We start from the raw sequence: 17,987 nt of genomic DNA, 5'->3' as shown, positions 1-17,987 counted from the left end.
TTTGTGGGGTTCTCAGGGGCAAAAATACAACTCTTCCAGCTAAAAACAAGCCACCATCAACAGAAAAATAAAAAAGTCTCAGAGTCTCAGAATTCGATGTCCCTGTTATTCAGCAAAAGTACAAAAGTACTAAAACATAACAACTACTGCTGATCATTCAAATGTATTTTATATGTGAATTTTTAATCAAGATATAATAAATATGTATTTGTATTGCATGTGTGGTTTTATATCATTTTGGTGTCAGATAGATTTAATATCACCATAATCTTGCCGACTCATAAAACAAAGGTAACATAAATTATACTGCACAACATGAGAGACTTGCATTTTTTCCATTCCTAACTCCTCATAATAATAAATATGAAAGTATTTTCTTATTTCAACAGTGATAATATAATTGCAAGTTTATAGACATATGTATATGACTATGCATATAGTTTAAAAAAAGCGTTACATTTATTTCTTAAAAAATCAGCATTGCTGTACTTTACACCAGATTTATGAAACAATTGGAATGAGCTCATTCACCACCTCTACTGGAATGAGCTTGCAAATTTTTTGTGACTTTAAAAAAATAAGTTACAGTGATGAATCTAGAGTGATCCTAATTACAACAGATAACCACAGCCACCTACTTTTGAAATCAGGAGTTAGTGGTGTAAAAATGCAAAAACATCACAAAATGTATTTGCAAGTAAGTTCAAAAAAATAAATTCTTCCACCCTATTACTTTTGTCATTAGAATTAACGTGTTACTTACAAAATTGTAACAGCATGTTATAATTTGAAATGGCGGTAACACAGTCAGTTTTATTTTTTCCCACTTAGGGTACTTTCACACTAGCGTTTTTCTTTTCCGGCGCTGAGTTCCGTCCTAGAGGCTCAAATCCGGAAAAGAACTGATCAGTTTTATCCTAATGCATTCTGAATGGAGAGTCAGTCCTTCAGGATGCATCAGGATGTCTTCTGTTCAGTCTTTTTGACTGATCAGGCTTTTCAGAAAAACGTAGCATGCAGTATTTTTACCTCCGGCCAAAAAGCCTGAACACTTTGACTGAACGCCTGATCAGGCTTTTTTCCCATTGACTTGCATTAACGCCGGATCTGGCCTCGTGTGTTCAGTCAAAACGGATCAGGCTTTTGCATCTTAAACCCGAAAAATGTGAAAAAAAAGTTAAAGTCCATAAATGGCGGATCCGTTTTTTCCAATGCATTTTTCCATTGTGATCGAAAGCCTGATCAGGATTCAAATGTAATCCGTTTTCACACGTTTTTCCGGATCCGGCGGGCAGTTCCGGTGTCGGAATTGAACGCCGGATTAAAACAACGCTAGTGTGAAAGTAGCCTTACTCCATCTAAAGGAAATGACCTATGTATGGTAGCATAAATAACAACTATCAACAACTGGTTGACAGGTTTTTCCTTCTAAAATTACCATGAATTCCGTGGAGGTCCTGGGCATGTATATTGTCCATACATAGTTGCAGGCTAATAATAGTACCACTTATCATGTTACGGAAGCTACATTTCTGTAGCATTATACCAGTATTTGAATAGTTTAAACCTTTCATGACACCACGTTTTTGTTATAGCATATATCACTGTGGTAGCTCCAGCCCCCGCTATAGTCACAGTGAGAAGCACTCATACAAAAACTAAACACATACCCTCCAGGAAATGCCTGTTGGTTTCTGGAAATTTTGGTTTATACTGTAGTATTTACTCATGACAGACTGCTTCACAAATGGTTCACTTACTTTGTCCTAAATTAGTGAGCTATATAATTACAGCAATAATAAAAGCTGGATATATAAACTAGAGATACCAGATACCAATTATGAGTAGTTTATTTTATTTTTAAAAAAAGTTAATCTCTTATAAATGAGCGAAAATGTTAAAAGGCTATTTATTTTCTTTTTCATTGACATTTTTATTTATTTTATTTTAAACTTTTTTTATTTTCACACTTTTTTTTTTATTAAGTCCCACTTGGATCTTGAAGATCCAGTGGGGCTGATGGCTGTACTATAAAGTATAGCACTATCAGGTTTCTTGGTAGATGACAACACTGGACACAGTTGCCATGACAACCATCAGGCCGCTGCCATCGCAGTGCAGCAGCCCAAAGGTTGAGGGAGGGAGCCCCCTCCATCTATTAACCCCACAGATGCAGCTGCCACGGCATCTAAGGGGTTATAGCACAGTGTCAGCATACAGCTGACACTCGCTGATGATGGTGACTGCTCAGGAACTGAGCCGCTGCCTTCGCATTCAGGAGGACCGCAATAGGGGGGACAGATGGGGGCAGGGGGCTCAGATGGGAGCAGGGGACACAGGTGGGCACAGTTGGAGACAGGGGCCGGCGCGTCCAGAGCACGGCCGGAAAAGTTAAAGCTACTGGACACAGATTGCACACAGCGCACAGGCGGGGGAGGCAGGGGATATTAGAGCACACAGATGGGGGCACAGATTGGGGAAGAAGACACATCAGGGGGCACAGACCAGCTAATGCTTGATTTTAGGCTCTGATCTGCAGAGTGCAGATCAGAGCCTGAAATCAGCATTTTAACACTGCCGCGCTCCGATTGGATAGTCTGCACAGACTAACCAATCGGAGTGATCGCCGGCAAGGGACCATTCTAATTGGTCCCTTGCCGACATTACTGGACTGTTCACTGTCCCTGATAGCGGCAGAAGCTTTGCAGCGTTTGGATTAAAGAGCTGCCATAACGTTTATATTTGTCATTTTCATTTCTTTTTTCAGTTATGCCATTCACCATACAGGATAAATATTTATTTTAATCTTTTGGATTTTTTTAGACATGGCTATACCAGTGGTGTTTCATTTGTTATTCGTAAAATAGGAAAGGGAGTTATTGTAATTTTTTATTCAGTTTTTAAAATATATTTTTTTAACTTTTTTTTACTTTGGCAATTGCAGTCAATGTTAAAATCTCTATGTTCCTATTAAGCCCTGCCTGAGCCAAGGTTTAATAGGAACATATAGTAAAAGTAAGTAAAACTGTTGTGTCAGCTTATTTTTAATATAGTGTAGGGCAGTGATGCTCAACCTGCGACCCTCCAGTTGTTGCAAAACTACAACTCCCAGCATGCCTGGACAGCCTACAGCTTGGAGTTGTAGTTTTGAAATAGCTGGAGGGCCACAGGTTGAGCATCCCTGGCGTAGGGAATGGGCTGTTAAACATTTTTGAGTAATATACTTTTGCGAAAGATGTTTCTTTCTGCTATAAAACAGGGTGTAAAGTGTCTTCTTAGCAAAGGTCTAACCACATTGCTAAGGAGAATCAGTCTTCAGTCAGCAGAAGACGTCTGTGTGTAACATACAGAGGCTTCCAATCCAGCCTGCCTCTTGTCATTACTCCGGTCCCTGACAATGGACATGTGCCCTAACTATTGCTGCCCTTCACGCCGACTATCTGACTTGTTACACACAGGCATCTTCAGCGATCATTGGAAAACTGAGGACAGACTCTCTTTAACCACCTCCCGACCGCCTAACGCACCGATGCGTCCGGGAGGTGGTTGATTTACTCCTCCTGGACGCATCGGCGCGTCATCTCGCGATACCCGAGATTTCCTGTGAACGCGTGCACGCAGGCACGCGCGCTCACAGGAACGGAAGGTAAGCGAGTGGATCTCCAGCCTGCCAGCGGCGATCGTTCGCTGGCAGGCTGGAGATGTGATTTTTTTTAACCCCTAACAGGTATATTAGACGCTGTTTTGATAACAGCGTCTAATATACCTGCTACCTGGTCCTCTGGTGGTCCCCATGTTTGGATCGACCACCAGAGGACACAGGTAGCTCAGTAAAGTCGCACCAAACACCACACTACACTACACCCCCCCCGTCACTTATTAACCCCTTATGAACCCCTGATCACCCATGATCACCCCATATAAACTCCCTGATCACCCCCCTGTCATTGATCACCCCCCTGTCAGGCTCCGTTCAGACGTCCGTATGATTTTTACGGATCCACGGATACATGGATCGGATCCGCAAAACGCATACGGACGTCTGAATGGAGCCCTACAGGGGGGTGATCAATGACAAGCGGGTGATCACCCATATAGATTCCCTGATCACCCCCTGTCATTGATCACCCCCCTGTCATTGATCACCCCCCTGTAAGGCTCCATTCAGACGTCCGTATGATTTTTACGGATACATGGATCGGATCCGCAAAACACATGCGGACGTCTGAATGGAGCCTTACAGGGGGGTGATCAATGACAGAGGGGTGATCACCCATATACACTCCCTGATCACCCCCTGTCATTGATCACCCCACTGTCATTGATCACCCCCCTGTAAGGCTCCATTCAGACGTCCGCATGTGTTTTGCGGATCCGATCCATGTATCCGTAAAAATCATTCGGACGTCTGAATGGAGCCTTACAGGGGGGTGATCAATGACAGAGGGGGGATCACCCATATACAGTCCCTGATCACCCCCTGTCATTGATCACCCCCCTGTAAGGCTCCATTCAGACGACTGCATGTGTTTTGTGGATCCGATCCATGCATCCATGGATCCGTAAAAATCATACGGACGTCTGAATGGAGCCTTACAGGGGGGTGATCAATGACAGGGGGGTGATCACCCATAAACACTCCCTGATCACCCCCTGTCATTGATCACCCCCCTGTAAGGCTCCATTCAGACGTCCGTATGATTTTTACGGATCCATGGATACATGGATCGGATCCGCAAAACACATGCGGATGTCTGAATGGAGCCTTACAGGGGGGTGATCAATGACAGAGGGGTGATCACCCATATACAGTCCCTGATCACCCCCTGTCATTGATCACCCCACTGTCATTGATCACCCCCCTGTAAGGCTCCATTCAGACGTCCGCATGTGTTTTGCGGATCCGATCCATGTATCCATGGATCCGTAAAAATCATACGGATGTCTGAACGGAGCCTTACAGGGGGGTGATCAATGACAGGGGGGTGATCACCCATATACACTCCCTGATCACCCCCTGTCATTGATCACCCCCCTGTAAGGCTCCATTCAGACGTCCGCATGTGTTTTGCGGATCCGATCCATGTATCCATGGATCCGTAAAAATCATACGGACGTCTGAATGGAGCCTTACCAGGGGGGTGATCAATGACAGGGGGGTGATCAGGGAGTGTATATGGGTGATCACCCCCCTGTCATTGATCACCTCCCTGTCATTGATCACCCCCCTGTCATTGATCACCCCCTGTAAGGCTCCATTCAGACATTTTTTTGGCCCAAGTTAGCGGAAATATATATTTTTTTTTGTTTGTTTTTTCTTACAAAGTCTCATATTCCACTAACTTGTGTCAAAAAATAAAATCTCACATGAACTCCCCATACCCCTCACGGAATCCAAATGCGTAAACATTTTTAGACATTTATATTCCAGACTTCTTCTCACGCTTTAGGGCCCCTAAAAAGCCAGGGCAGTATAAATACCCCACATGTGACCCCATTTCGGAAAGAAGACACCCCAAGGTATTCCGTGAGGGGCATATTGAGTCCATGAAAGATTGAAATTTTTGTCCTAAGTTAGCGGAAAGTGAGACTTTGTGAGAAAAAAACAAAAAAAAAATCAATTTCCGCTAACTTATGCAAAAATTCTATGAACTCGCCAGGCCCCTCATTAAATACCTTGGGGTGTCTTCTTTCCAAAGTGGGGTCACATGTGGGGTATTTATACTGCCCTGGCTTTTTAGGGGCCCGAAAGTGTGAGAATAAGTCTGGGATCCAAATGTCTAAAAATGCCCTCCTAAAAGGAATTTGGGCACCTTTGCCCACCTAGGCTGCAATAAAGTGTCACACATCTGGTATCGCCGTACTCAGGAGAAGTTGGGGAATGTGTTTTGGGGTGTCATTTTACATAAACCCATGCTGGGTGAGAGAAATATCTTGGTCCAATGCCAACTTTGTATAAAAAAATTGGAAAAGTTGTCTTTTGCCAAGATATTTCTCTCACCCAGCATGGGTATATGTAAAATGACACCCCAAAACACATTCCCCAACTTCTCCTGAGTACGGCGATACCAGATGTGTGACACTTTTTTGCAGCCAAGGTGGGCAAAGGGGCACATATTCCAAAGTGCACCTTTCGGATTTCACAGGCCATTTTTTACAGATTTTGATTGCAAAGTTCTTCTCACACATTTGGGCCCCTAAATTGCCAGGAAAGTATAACTACCCCACAAGTGACCCCATTTTGGAAAGAAGACACCCCAAGGTATTCCGTGAGGGGCATGGCGAGTTCCTAGAATTTTCTATTTTTTGTCGCAAGTTAGTGGAATATGAGACTTTGTAAGAAAAAAAAAAATTTAAATAAAATAATCATTTTCCGCTAACTTGTGACAACAAAATAAAAAGTTCTATGAACTCTCTATGCCCATCAGCGAATACCTTAGGGTGTCTACTTTCCGAAATGGGGTCATTTGTGGGGTTTTTCTACTGTCTGGGCATTGTAGAACCTCAGGAAACATGACAGGTGCTCAGAAAGTCAGAGCTGCTTCAAAAAGCGGAAATTCACATTTTTGTACCATAGTTTGTAAACGCTATAACTTTTACCCAAACCATTTTTTTTTTGCCCAAACATTTTTTTTTTATCAAAGACATGTAGAACAATAAATTTAGTGAAAAATTTATATATGGATGTCGTTTTTTTTGCAAAATTTTACAGCTGAAAGTGAAAAATGTCATTTTTTTGCAAAAAAATCGTTAAATTTCGATTAATAACAAAAAAAGTAAAAATGTCAGCAGCAATGAAATACCACCAAATGAAAGCTCTATTAGTGAGAAGAAAAGGAGGTAAAATTCATTTGGGTGGTAAGTTGCATGACCGAGCGATAAACGGTGAAAGTAGTGTAGTGCAGAAGTGTAAAAAGTGGCCTGGTCATGAAGGGGGTTTTAGCTAGCGGGGCTGAAGTGGTTAAAAGGATTGTAGGAGAGCTTAATACTGATGATCTATACTTAGGCTAGGTCATCAGTATCTGCCTGGTAGCTTTACAGATGACAAATGGATGAAATCCCTACCGAAAAAAATGAACGCACTCACAGACAAAACTGATTCATCTTGCATGCATATAAATTCACAGTGGTGTTTTAGTAAGAGGATATTTCACAGTGCTATACCAGCCCAGACCCTCATACACAGTGGCAATTGCTTATACAAAAAGTAATGTCGAGAAATATTTTGTTCCACTCTCTAACAGTGACTTTTTTTTTTTTCTTTTACAAACCACATCCTTTTAATTCGGAGACTTCAGACATCCTTCTTAACAGTCATGTTGCATGCTTTCATTTCTTTTTGTTATATTATAATAAATAAACCATCTTAAAGCCTTTCAGCACTGCAAGCGTGATCATGGAAAAGGGTTCACCAACTTACACATTTATGTAATCAATAAGAGAGGTGTTTGGCGGCAGTCTGGGCATTTTCCCAGAGATCAATAAGCAGGGAATGCAGGGAAGCACCAGCCGGCATACATACAGTGAGGAGAAGAGCCACTATTTAGCCAATCAACCTGACTCAATGTTCAGCCTCCAAGTACTCAATGATACCTGGATAGAAGAAGCTGACCTGGTATAAGCGGAGGGAGTTCCGATACTGTAATATCCTGCCAACGATCCTATTATCCACTTAGATCCGCCAGTCTGACGTAGACTCCAAGGCCCAGGATCCATCGGCAAACAGTTCACAGTCTTTTTGGAGTGTGTCCTGGCTAGCAGCACTTCTCTGAGTCCTGAAGCTTACGCTCTATCTGAATGCTTCATGACCTCACTAGTGCTATGGATTCTGGTGTGCAACACAAAGCAGTCCTATGTGTTTTGGAAAAATTTGTCAATTTTTCTTTATCCCTGTATGTGCATGTGTAATGGGAAGGGGAAGGAGGAAGAACTGTTGGGAGAACAAGTCGGTTTAAGTGGAGGAGTAGGGGGTACCAAACTGAATCTTTGCCTAGGGTGAAAACGAACCCTAAGGCCTCTTTCACAGGGGCGTCAGTTTTTTTGCCCGGATAAGAGGCGGGTGCGTTGCGGGAAAATGCGTGACTTTTCCGCGTGAGTGCAAAATATTGTAATGCGTTTTGCACTCGCATGAGAAAAATCACGCATGTTTGGTACCCAAACCCGAACTTCTTCACAGAAGTTCGGGCTTGGGATTGATGTTCTGAAGATTGTATTATTTTCCCTTATAACATGGTTATAAGGGAAAATAATAGCATTCTGAATACAGAATGCATAGTAAAATAGCGCTGGAGAGGTTAAAAAAAATAAAAAATAATTTAACTCGCCTTAGTCCACTTGATCGCGAAGCCCGGCATTTCCTTCTGTATCCTTTGTTGAGCAGGACCTGTGGTGAGCATTAAATACAGGTAAAGGACCTTTGATGACGTCAGATCACATGCTCCATCACCACGGTGATGGACCATGTGATTGGAGCATGTGATCTGACGTCACCACAGGTCATTTAGCCCAAGCCCACAGCTAGCAAAGAAGAGACCGGGAACTACGCGATCAAGAGGAGAAGGTGAGTTAACTTTTTTATTTTTTTTAACCCCTCCAGCACTATTATACTATGCATTCTGTAGTCAGAATGCTATTATTTTCCCTTATAACCATGTTATAAGGGAAAATAATAATGATCGGGTCTCCATCCCGATCGTCTCCTAGCAACCGAGCGTGAAAATCGCACTGCATCTTCACTTGCTTGCGGATGCTATGCGATTTTAACGCAGCCCATTCACTTCTATGGGGCCTGCGTCACGTGAAAATCGCACAATATAGAGCATGCAGCGATTTTCACTCAACGCACAAGTGATGCGTGAAAATCACTGCTCATGTGCACAGCCCCATAGAAATGAATGGGTCAGGATTCAGTGCGGGTGCAATACGTTCACCGCACGCATCGCACCCGCACGGAAAACTCGTCCGTGTGAAAGAGGCCTAACTGTGTAGATAAAATGCATCTTTCTTGTACCGATTTCGGCACTCTGTATCCTTGGGTGAATAAAATGTGGAACAGATATGGTCATAAATAAGGAAGCTGCAATAACTGTATATAGGGAAAGCTGGGTATATTGAAGTGCAGACATAAATGAATATATCAATCTGAAAAGTCCTGCTGATAATATACAGTATTCTTAACTCTTCAATTATATGCAGTACAACAAGGCCTAACCATAACTTTGTGACAGTATGTGAATTACTTGGGATTATGATGTAGCTAAGTTTTCGTTATGGCATTCATTACTGTGGTAGTACCCGCTAGCGTATCACTGTGAAAATCATTCATACAAAATCTTAGTCTCAGCCTAGAAACTGTCTAACCAGAGAATATTTAGTCTGAATTGTGTGCACCCATTCATGACACGCCACATCCCCTTATCCTTCTTAGTCATTAGTGACTGAACGTTTGTTAATGTGATCGTTCACATACAGTTCCATTATTGTCGGCAGCACATCCCATTTTACATGGGTCCGTGTCTTGCTGATAAACGATTTTCATGTCCAAATAAAAGAGGCAGTCGACGACAAATGAGTATCTGCCCATCTCAATGTGGACATGTCCACATGAAGCCATGATGGAGAATGAATGTTTGCATATTCTTACATTGCATACGAACAAATAGTTAAGGCTGCGTGCAGCCTGTAATTGTGGGTGGAGCGACTTACCCTATTTAAACCCCCTGGTCCAAGCAGGAGGGCGCCCGTTCTTTGCTGTTCCGCCCGTCCGTGACGTCACTTCCGGTTTCGCTACCTGCTGTGACGTCACTTCCGGTTTCGAGTCCTCGTGGAATCCAGATCACGGCGCCTCCGGTAAGTTGGTCCCGGTTGGTAGCCGAGCCCTGTTGGCAGTGCGGACGCACCCCCGCTTCTCTCCCTGCAGCCTAGCAGAGTATCACCGCTCTGCGGCCCAGGCGGACGCCACCGGCACCTCGTGTTACACCGATTCACAGCCCGGCCGGTAGCTCCACGTCAGGCCCCCTGCCTCACGCCGGCTGCCGGAGCATGCATCGCCCAGTCGCCTCCCCCCTCCAGGTACCGGGCACCTCCGCCGCATGCGCCGCAAGTTGGTGCGGCGCGGCCCGAAAAAAAGGGGGGCAGGCGGGGACGGCGCCGCAGGTGTGAATGTTGGGGCCGTTGTTGTAGGCTCTATACTGCAAGACCTTGCAGACGCCTGCAAGCGGCACTATGGTTAAGTCATCTGTTGACCAGTTTTGGGTTGTTGTGGCTGCCAGGAAAGGTTGGCACTGTGGCAGTCATGCCTTCGTCCTAATTGTCTTACCCAGTTCGGGGGTCCCGGGCGGCAGGACTAGCAGCACAGCCGCCCTGTCTGCAGTGGGCGCCGCTTCTCCGTGCGGGCGAGTCGCTGGCTGCCTGGCTGTTGGCTTGCTGCCCTTAACCCCCAGACTGCTGAGAGAAAGGAAGATTGTGATTTACTGCCAGGTGCAGGCCCCGGTCACCCTGGGCTCCTATGCCAATCACGCTATTACGTTTATAAATCTTCACCCCCTGGGGGCTGGGGGCTGTGGTATTCCTTGAATTCAGGGGCCAGGTGTTCCCTGAACCTCTCAGGATTACGGCTGCCCTAAAATTGCCCAGGGGTCCCGTCTTCCCTGAATCGCTCAGGTGTGATGTCATTCCTGATACCGCTCAGATGTCACTTGTTCCCCGATCCGCTCTGATGTTATGTCGTCCCTGTAACCACCGGGTGTCATATGTTCCCTGAATCGCTTAGGGTAATGTCTTCCCTAAAGTCGCTCAGGTGTAATGTCTTCCCTAAAGTCGCTCAGGTGTAATGTCTTCCCTAAAGTCGCTCGGGTGTAATGTCTTCCCTGAACCGCTCGGGTGTAATGTCTTCCCTGAACCGCTCGGGTGTAATGTCTTCCCTGAACCGCTCGGGTGTAATGTCTTCCCTGAACCGCTCGGGTGTAATGTCTTCCCTGAACCGCTCGGGTGTAATGTCTTCCCTGAACCGCTCAGGTGTAATGTCTTCCCTGAATCGCTCAGGTGTAATGTCTTCCCTGAATCGCTCAGGGGTAATATCTTCCCTGAATCGCTCAGGGGTAATATCTTCCCTGAATCGCTCAGGTGTAATGTCTTCCCTGAATCGCTCAGGTGTAATGTCTTCCCTGAATCGCTCAAGTGTAATGTCTTCCCTGAATCGCTCAGGTATAATGTCTTCCCTGAATCGCTCAGGTATAATGTCTTCCCTGAATCGCTCAGGTATAATGTCTTCCCTGAATCGCTCAGGTGTAATGTCTTCCCTAAATCGCTCAGGTAGTATGGCTCCTCGGATCGCTCATGTGTTATGTCTCCTCGGATCGCTCATGTGTTATGTCTCCTCGGATCGCTCATGTGTTATGTCTCCCCTGATCGCTCATGTGTTATGTCTCCCCTGATCGCTCATGTGTTATGTCTCCCCTAAACCATTCAAGTGTTATGTCTTCAGGTTTTTTCCCCGAGTCACAGGTGTCATGTTCCCGGAATCGCAGGTCATGTCTTCCCAGAATCACTCAGGTTTTGTTTCCCTGAATCGCTCAGGTGTCATGTTTTTCCTTAAATCGCATGTGTCATGTTCCCGGAATCGCAGGTGTCATGTTTTTCCCCAAATCGCAGGTGTCATGTTCCCGGAATTGCAGGTGTCATGTCTTCCCTGAATCATTCAGGTTTGTCTTCCCTGATTCGCTCAAGCGTCGTGTTTTTCTCCAAATCACAGGTGTCATGTTCCCAAAATTGCATGTGTCATGTCTTCCCTGAATTGCTCAGGGTTATGTTTTCTCCAAATTGCAGGTGTCATTTACCCAAGAATTGCATGTGTCATGTCTTCCCTGAATCGCTCAGGGTTATGTTTTCTTCAATTCACAGGTGTCATGTTCCCAAAAATTGCATGTGTCATGTCTTCCCTAAGTGACTCAGGGGTCAGGGCCCCTGAATTGCTCTGGTGTTATGCCTCCCCTTAGTCACTTAGGGGTAATGTTCCCTGAATCGCTCAGGTCTTGTGTGTTCCCTGAATCGCTCAGGTCTTGTGTGTTCCCTGAATCGCTCAGGTCTTGTGTGTTCCCGGAATCGCTCGGGTCTTGTGTGTTCCCTGATTCGCTCAGGTGTCATGTATTCCCTGAATCACTCAGGTGCCATGTTCTCCCTGATTCGAGTTTTGTTTTTCCTACCTCTTCCAGGTCGGTTGTTTCCCAGGTTGCATATTTTCCTGAACAGTCTGGTTATGTATTCCCCTGATTCACTCAGGTCAGGTTGGCCTGATTCGCCCAAGCTTCTGTTTTTCCCTGGTCTCCCAGTGGGTAGGTAGTGGCCAGGTCCAACCAGGTTCAAGGTACTGCCCGACCCACCCAGGTGTCCGTCCTCCTTATGAAGGTGTATGTAATTGCCTGCTTTGCTTAGGATTCCATGTTGCCTGAACCGCTCAGGATTCAGTGTATCGCCCGAATTACGCGGGTTCCATGCATCAGCCTGTAACGCTCGGGGGTTTGTTCAGCAGCGTCCGGCTGGTTCCTGGTTACCCGACTCGTGTCCGGATTCCTGTTTTCCGCAGGTTTGTTGCATGCGGCGCAACTTCGGGCTCTTATTCTGGCTGTCCAGGGTCACCCAGCAGTTGGCCATGGCTCCCAGGCTGCATCCTGGTTCTCCGTCGCCTCTTTCCAGTGCCACCAGATCACACCTCTCTCCGGGTCTCGTGCCAACGCAAGCTTATTTTTCATGGGAGCAGGGCCTCAGGCCACCGGAATTTCGATCCATCCTCAATTGTGTCGCAGGGCTCCTCCATGCTCGGTCACTCCACGGTGCCGGGTTTCACGTAAGTTCCAGCCGAGTGGCGGCGTGACGCTTCTCCGCAGCTCAGAGCCTTCCTTCGTTCATCACGAGCCTCCATTCCTAGGTCTTCAGTATCACCGGAGAGTTGGCAGCGCTGTCCGTTGATTCGGTTAGGTTGCGATCCTTTCTATACCATGTTCGTTCCTGTTTCCTTCTGATTCTCAGGTTTCATGTATTTCCCGGATTAGCCCAAAATTCACGTATTTACCCATTCACCCAGGTCTAATTCCCCGGAGTCGCGCAGGTTTTACGTGTTTCCTGGATCGCTCGGGTTCATGCATTTCCCTGAATCGCTCGGGTTCATGTGTTCACCTGAATCAACCGGGTTTATGTTTCCAGAATCGCCCGGGTTCATGTTTCTGGATCGCTCAGGTTTATGTATGTGCCCGAGTCACTCAGGTTTTACGTATTTCCCTGAATCGCTCAGGTCAGGTATTTCCCTGAATCGCTCAGGTTTGTATTTCCTGTCTTCAGGTTGCCGGTATTTCCAGGCGGTATGTTTTTCCTGATTCACCCAGGTTACGTATTTCCCTGAATCACTCAGGTTTTGTATTTTCCTGTCTTTCAGGTTGGCGGTATTTCCAGGTTGTGTGTATTTTCTTGATTCACTCAGGTTACGTATTCCCTGAATCGCTCAGGTCTTTTTTCCCACAGGTTGTTCGCATTTGCCTGATTCGCTCAGGTCTTTTTTCCCACAGGTTGTTCGCATTTGCCTGATTCGCTCAGGTCTTTTTCCCGCAGCTGTTCGCATTTGCCTGAATCACTCAGCTCTTTTTCCCACAGGTTGTTCGCATTTGCCTGAATCGCTCAGGTCTTTTCCCACTGGTGGTACACATTTGCCTGAATCACTCAGGATCCGATATATTTGCCTGAAACGCTCGGGGTTTTCCAGCAGTATCCAGTGGTTCCTGTTTACCCGGTTCGGGTTCCGCATGTTTGAATCCCTGATTGCATTGGATCCGGGTTCATCACAGGGGTTTGGACATGGTCATCCATTATCTCGACAATTGTTGTTACATCAGGTATTGTACTCTGCTCCCACTCAAGCGGCATTCGCCTGTTCATTGCTACGTCATGGTTTTGCTCAATCTCACCTGGGCAGTCTGCACCCTGATTCCTGATCATCAAGGGACCTCAGGGCGTCCCCTCGGGCTGGGCTAGTTGCTCCAGCTTTCGCCAGGCTTGAGGCTCCCATGGCGGCCGCCAAGCTGGCTAAGATCCAGGCCGCCGTTTCATCCACGGCTTCTTCCAGGGTCCTGTCCAAGTGGGAGCTCCAGTCCCTGTTAGGGTTCCTCAACTGTGCATTTACGATCATGCCCAGGGCAGGTCTTTCACTTCCCGGCTCCTCAGTCTCCAAAAAAAAAAAAAAAACACCCATCCTCGGGGGGAGGTGGACGAGGTCACGTTTTTTCATGGCTGTATAGCCCATTGCCACACGCACCGCCACCTGTCATTCAACACCATCAAGCTGTATTTGGCCGGCATTCAACACCATCGGATGCTCGGCGACCCCTCTGCCAAATCCATTTTTCTTTCAGGCCATCAAAGCCACCCTCAGGGTTAGCACGGCGGTCCAGGTGCGTAGGCAACCAGTGTCAGGCGAGCTTTCCGCAGATTGTCCGTAGCCCTAGACGGTCTCCCTTTTGGGCACTCAACAAGCATCATCACCAAAGCAGCCATGTACATAGGGTTCTATGGGTTCTTAGACCCGGGGAGTTCACCTGCGGCACGGTCAACCGAGCGACCCTGCTCAGGCGACATCTCGCCTGGCATTCGGTCCATTTCATACTGTCCACCAAGTCCAATCAGGCTGGTCCTCCCACCGAGGTAGAGTTCTTCCCCACGGCCAACTGTTGGTGTCCCGTCAAGGCGCTCCAAGAGCTTCTGGCCTCACTCCAGTCTCCCGCGTTAGACGACCCGTTGCTCCCGATTAACGGTAGGCCCCCCTTCTTCGGCCCAGTTTGTCTCCAATATCCGCACTCTGGCGGCAGGGTTGGGGTTCAACCCTAGCACGGTATCCAGGCACTCCTCTCGCGTAGGGGCCACTTCTGCAGCATCCAGCCATCAGGTACTAGCACACGTCATCCGCAAGGTGGGTCGTTAGCGGTCATCCTGTTACGCAAGGTACATTCCCAATCCGCGATTTGAGATTGCCGGAGCCTTTCGTTCTTTGGGCTTTATGGGTTCCATGATGCTCCAATAAATACATTGCACCCTACTCCGGGCCGGTTCTCTTTGCCCACTTATCTAGGCCTTACCTCGTCACTGGCACCGGGCACACTCCAGCCAGTTGGTTCAGGGCAGTACATAGGCATGCCTACTCTGTTCCTCGATTAGCTCCTACCACAAATAGTTAAGGCTGCGTGCAGCCTGTAATTGTGGGTGGAGCGACTTACCCTATTTAAACCCCCTGGTCCAAGCAGGAGGGCGCCCGTTCTTTGCCCCTCCCTCCCATTCCCTTTTTTCATTCACTCCTCCTGGGTGGCCCACTTATCTAGGCCTTACCTCGTCACTGGCACCGGGCACACTCCAGCCAGTTGGTTCAGGGCAGTACATAGGCATGCCTACTCTGTTCCTCGATTAGCTCCTACCACAATTGTAATGTAGAATTTTGTGGCACTCTGCCAATGTACGCTTTGAGTCGGGTTCCCACCCCTCATATAATAATGTTATGTTGCAAACAGGTGAATTGTTTATTTGAAGTGCGGCCTTTATATACAGTAACGTTTCGGCCGGATATGGCCTTTATCAAACTGTGATAAAAAGTAGTGAGAAAACAGTGTGTTAATATACAAACAACTCATGGTACAAATCAGCTATTAGAAAGTATAATACAAGCAAATACAGTGCACTCAGGTCTCATATAAATCATAGAAGTTGTGTACAATATGTCAAATATATACTATATATACATTCCGGTACTTAAGCTCAAAGATGTTGTGTTAACATTGGAGTCAGATACTCTGCATCAGAAGTTAGACCAAGGGGTAGCCATATCTGAGAAGGGGGCAGTGGTCTTATTTGTAACAGGGAGACTGAGAATTCATAAAACAACGTCAAATAACCAAAAAGCAGGATGTTGATAAGATACTGTAAAGTAGACCAACATGGTGGAAGTTCTAGTAAATACCTGTTGCTGCTCTTAGGTAGATGGGGAAGTATGATGGAAAGCTGCGCTCAATAAACAATGGTGGCGTGCAATTGTATGGGTAGGTGAATGCACCACGTGTAGTGAAAAACAGCCGTGGATCCAAAATGCCTCTCTTCTTTTCAGTTGAAAAGAAGAGAGGCATTTTGGATCCACGGCTGTTTTTCACTACACGTGGTACATTCACCTACCCATACAATTGCACGCCATCATTGTTTATTGAGCATTTTGGATCCACATGCTCGACAGCCTGGAACCCAAGAGATTAAACAGAATATGAAATACAAGGTCTCACTTAAGATGTCATTGTCTACCTTTGAGCATAAAGTACCGGAATGTATATATAGTATATATTTGACATATTGTACACAACTTCTCTGATTATTGATTTTGGACCTTTTTCCTTATATGACCGCACTAGATACCCCGTCTTGTTGTTCCTTGTGGATTCCATAAACCATATGAGACCTGAGTGCACTGTATTTGCTTGTATTATACTTTCTAATAGCTGATTTGTACCATGAGTTGTTTGTATATTAACACACTGTTTTCTCACTACTTTTTATCACAGTTTGATAAAGGCCATATTCGGCAGAAACGTTACTGTATGTAAAGGCCGCACTTCAAATAAACAATTCACCTGTTTGCAACATAACTGCTGGAGTTTTCTTCATTATTATTGCATACATACATTCACACATGCAGTACTGCAGCAAACACAGAATAGAAAGCCAGCACCTGCTCTTCTCATGTGTTTTTTTTTTTGTGGCTCCAAGGTAAGGTAATGCTGTGGGAACATATTGCTGCCTGCAAACAGCGGGTCCACAATATGTGGGCACAGGCCGTGTGCACCCCGCATCATGGATGCAGACCCATTCACTTGAATGGGTCCGCAATCCGGGAGGTCCGGTGTGGAATGGAGGCACGGATCCCCACGGAAGCATTACGGAGTGCTTCCGTGGGGTTTCTGTCTGTGCCAACGCACTGCAAAAAACATAGAACATGTTGCATTTTTTTGCATCACGGATCCATTCAAGTTGAATGGGTCTGGACCTGTCTGCAAATTGCAGTCCCCAATGCACGGAACGGACGACCAACAGCCTTGAGCACGAGGCCTAAAAAAATATCTCAGGCTTCTCTGAGGCCCCTTTCACACAGGCGAGATTTCCACGCGGGTGCGATGCGTGAGGGGAACGCATTGCACCCGCACTGAATCTGGACCTATTCTTTTCTATGGGGCTGTGCAGATGAGCAGTGATTTTCAGGCATCACTTGTGCGTTGCGTGAAAATCGCAGCATGCTCCTCTTTGTGCGTTTTCCAGGTCCCATAGAAGTGAATGGGGCTGCGTGAAAATCGCAAGCATCCGCAAGCAAGTGCGGATGCAGTGCGATTTTCACGCACGGTTGCTAGGAGATGATCGGGATGGGGACCCGATCATTATTATTTTCCCTTATAACATGGTTATAAGGGAAAATAATAGCATTCTGAATACAGAATGCTTAGTAAATTAGGGCTGGAGGGGTTAAAAAAAATAAAAATAATAATATTTAACTCACCTTAAATCCACTTGTTCGCGCAGCCGGCATCTCTTCTGTCTTCTTCTTTGAGGAATAGGACCTTTGATGACGTCACTGCGCTTATCACATGGTCCATCAAATTATATTTTACCATGGTGATGGATCATGTGACGGACCATGTAATGAGCGTAGTGACGTCACAACAGGTCCTTTTCCTGTGCACAGCAAAGATGAAGACAGAAGAGAAGCCGGGCTGCGCGAACAAGTGGATTAAGGTGAGTTAAATTATTTTTTATTTTTTTGTAACCCCTCCAGCCCTATTGTACTAAACTTTCTGTATTAAGAATGCTATTATTTTCCCTTATAACCATGTTATAAGGGAAAATAATACAATCTACACAACACCGATCCCAAACCCGAACTTCTTTGAAGTTCTGGTTTGGGTACCAAACATGCCGAT

The 17,987-nt window shown here is 46.0% G+C and overlaps 1 long non-coding RNA gene and 2 gene segments (V, D, J or C); 1 reads left to right on the top strand and 2 right to left on the bottom strand.

Moving 5' to 3' along the window:
• Nucleotides 1–17,987, bottom strand: part of LOC122923233 — a 306,484-nt gene that overhangs the window by 70,130 nt on the left and 218,367 nt on the right.
• LOC122923246 overlaps nt 1–17,987 on the bottom strand; it is a 386,426-nt gene that overhangs the window by 270,876 nt on the left and 97,563 nt on the right.
• The window catches only part of LOC122923288, a 172,523-nt gene that overhangs the window by 57,359 nt on the left and 97,177 nt on the right, over nt 1–17,987 (top strand). The gene's annotated exons all lie outside the window — the stretch shown is intronic.

Source organism: Bufo gargarizans, chromosome 1, assembly GCF_014858855.1.
Source record: "Bufo gargarizans isolate SCDJY-AF-19 chromosome 1, ASM1485885v1, whole genome shotgun sequence".
NCBI lineage: Eukaryota > Metazoa > Chordata > Amphibia > Anura > Bufonidae > Bufo > Bufo gargarizans.
Note: the sequence above shows the minus strand (reverse complement) of the source record. Positions and strands in the feature narration are given on the sequence as shown.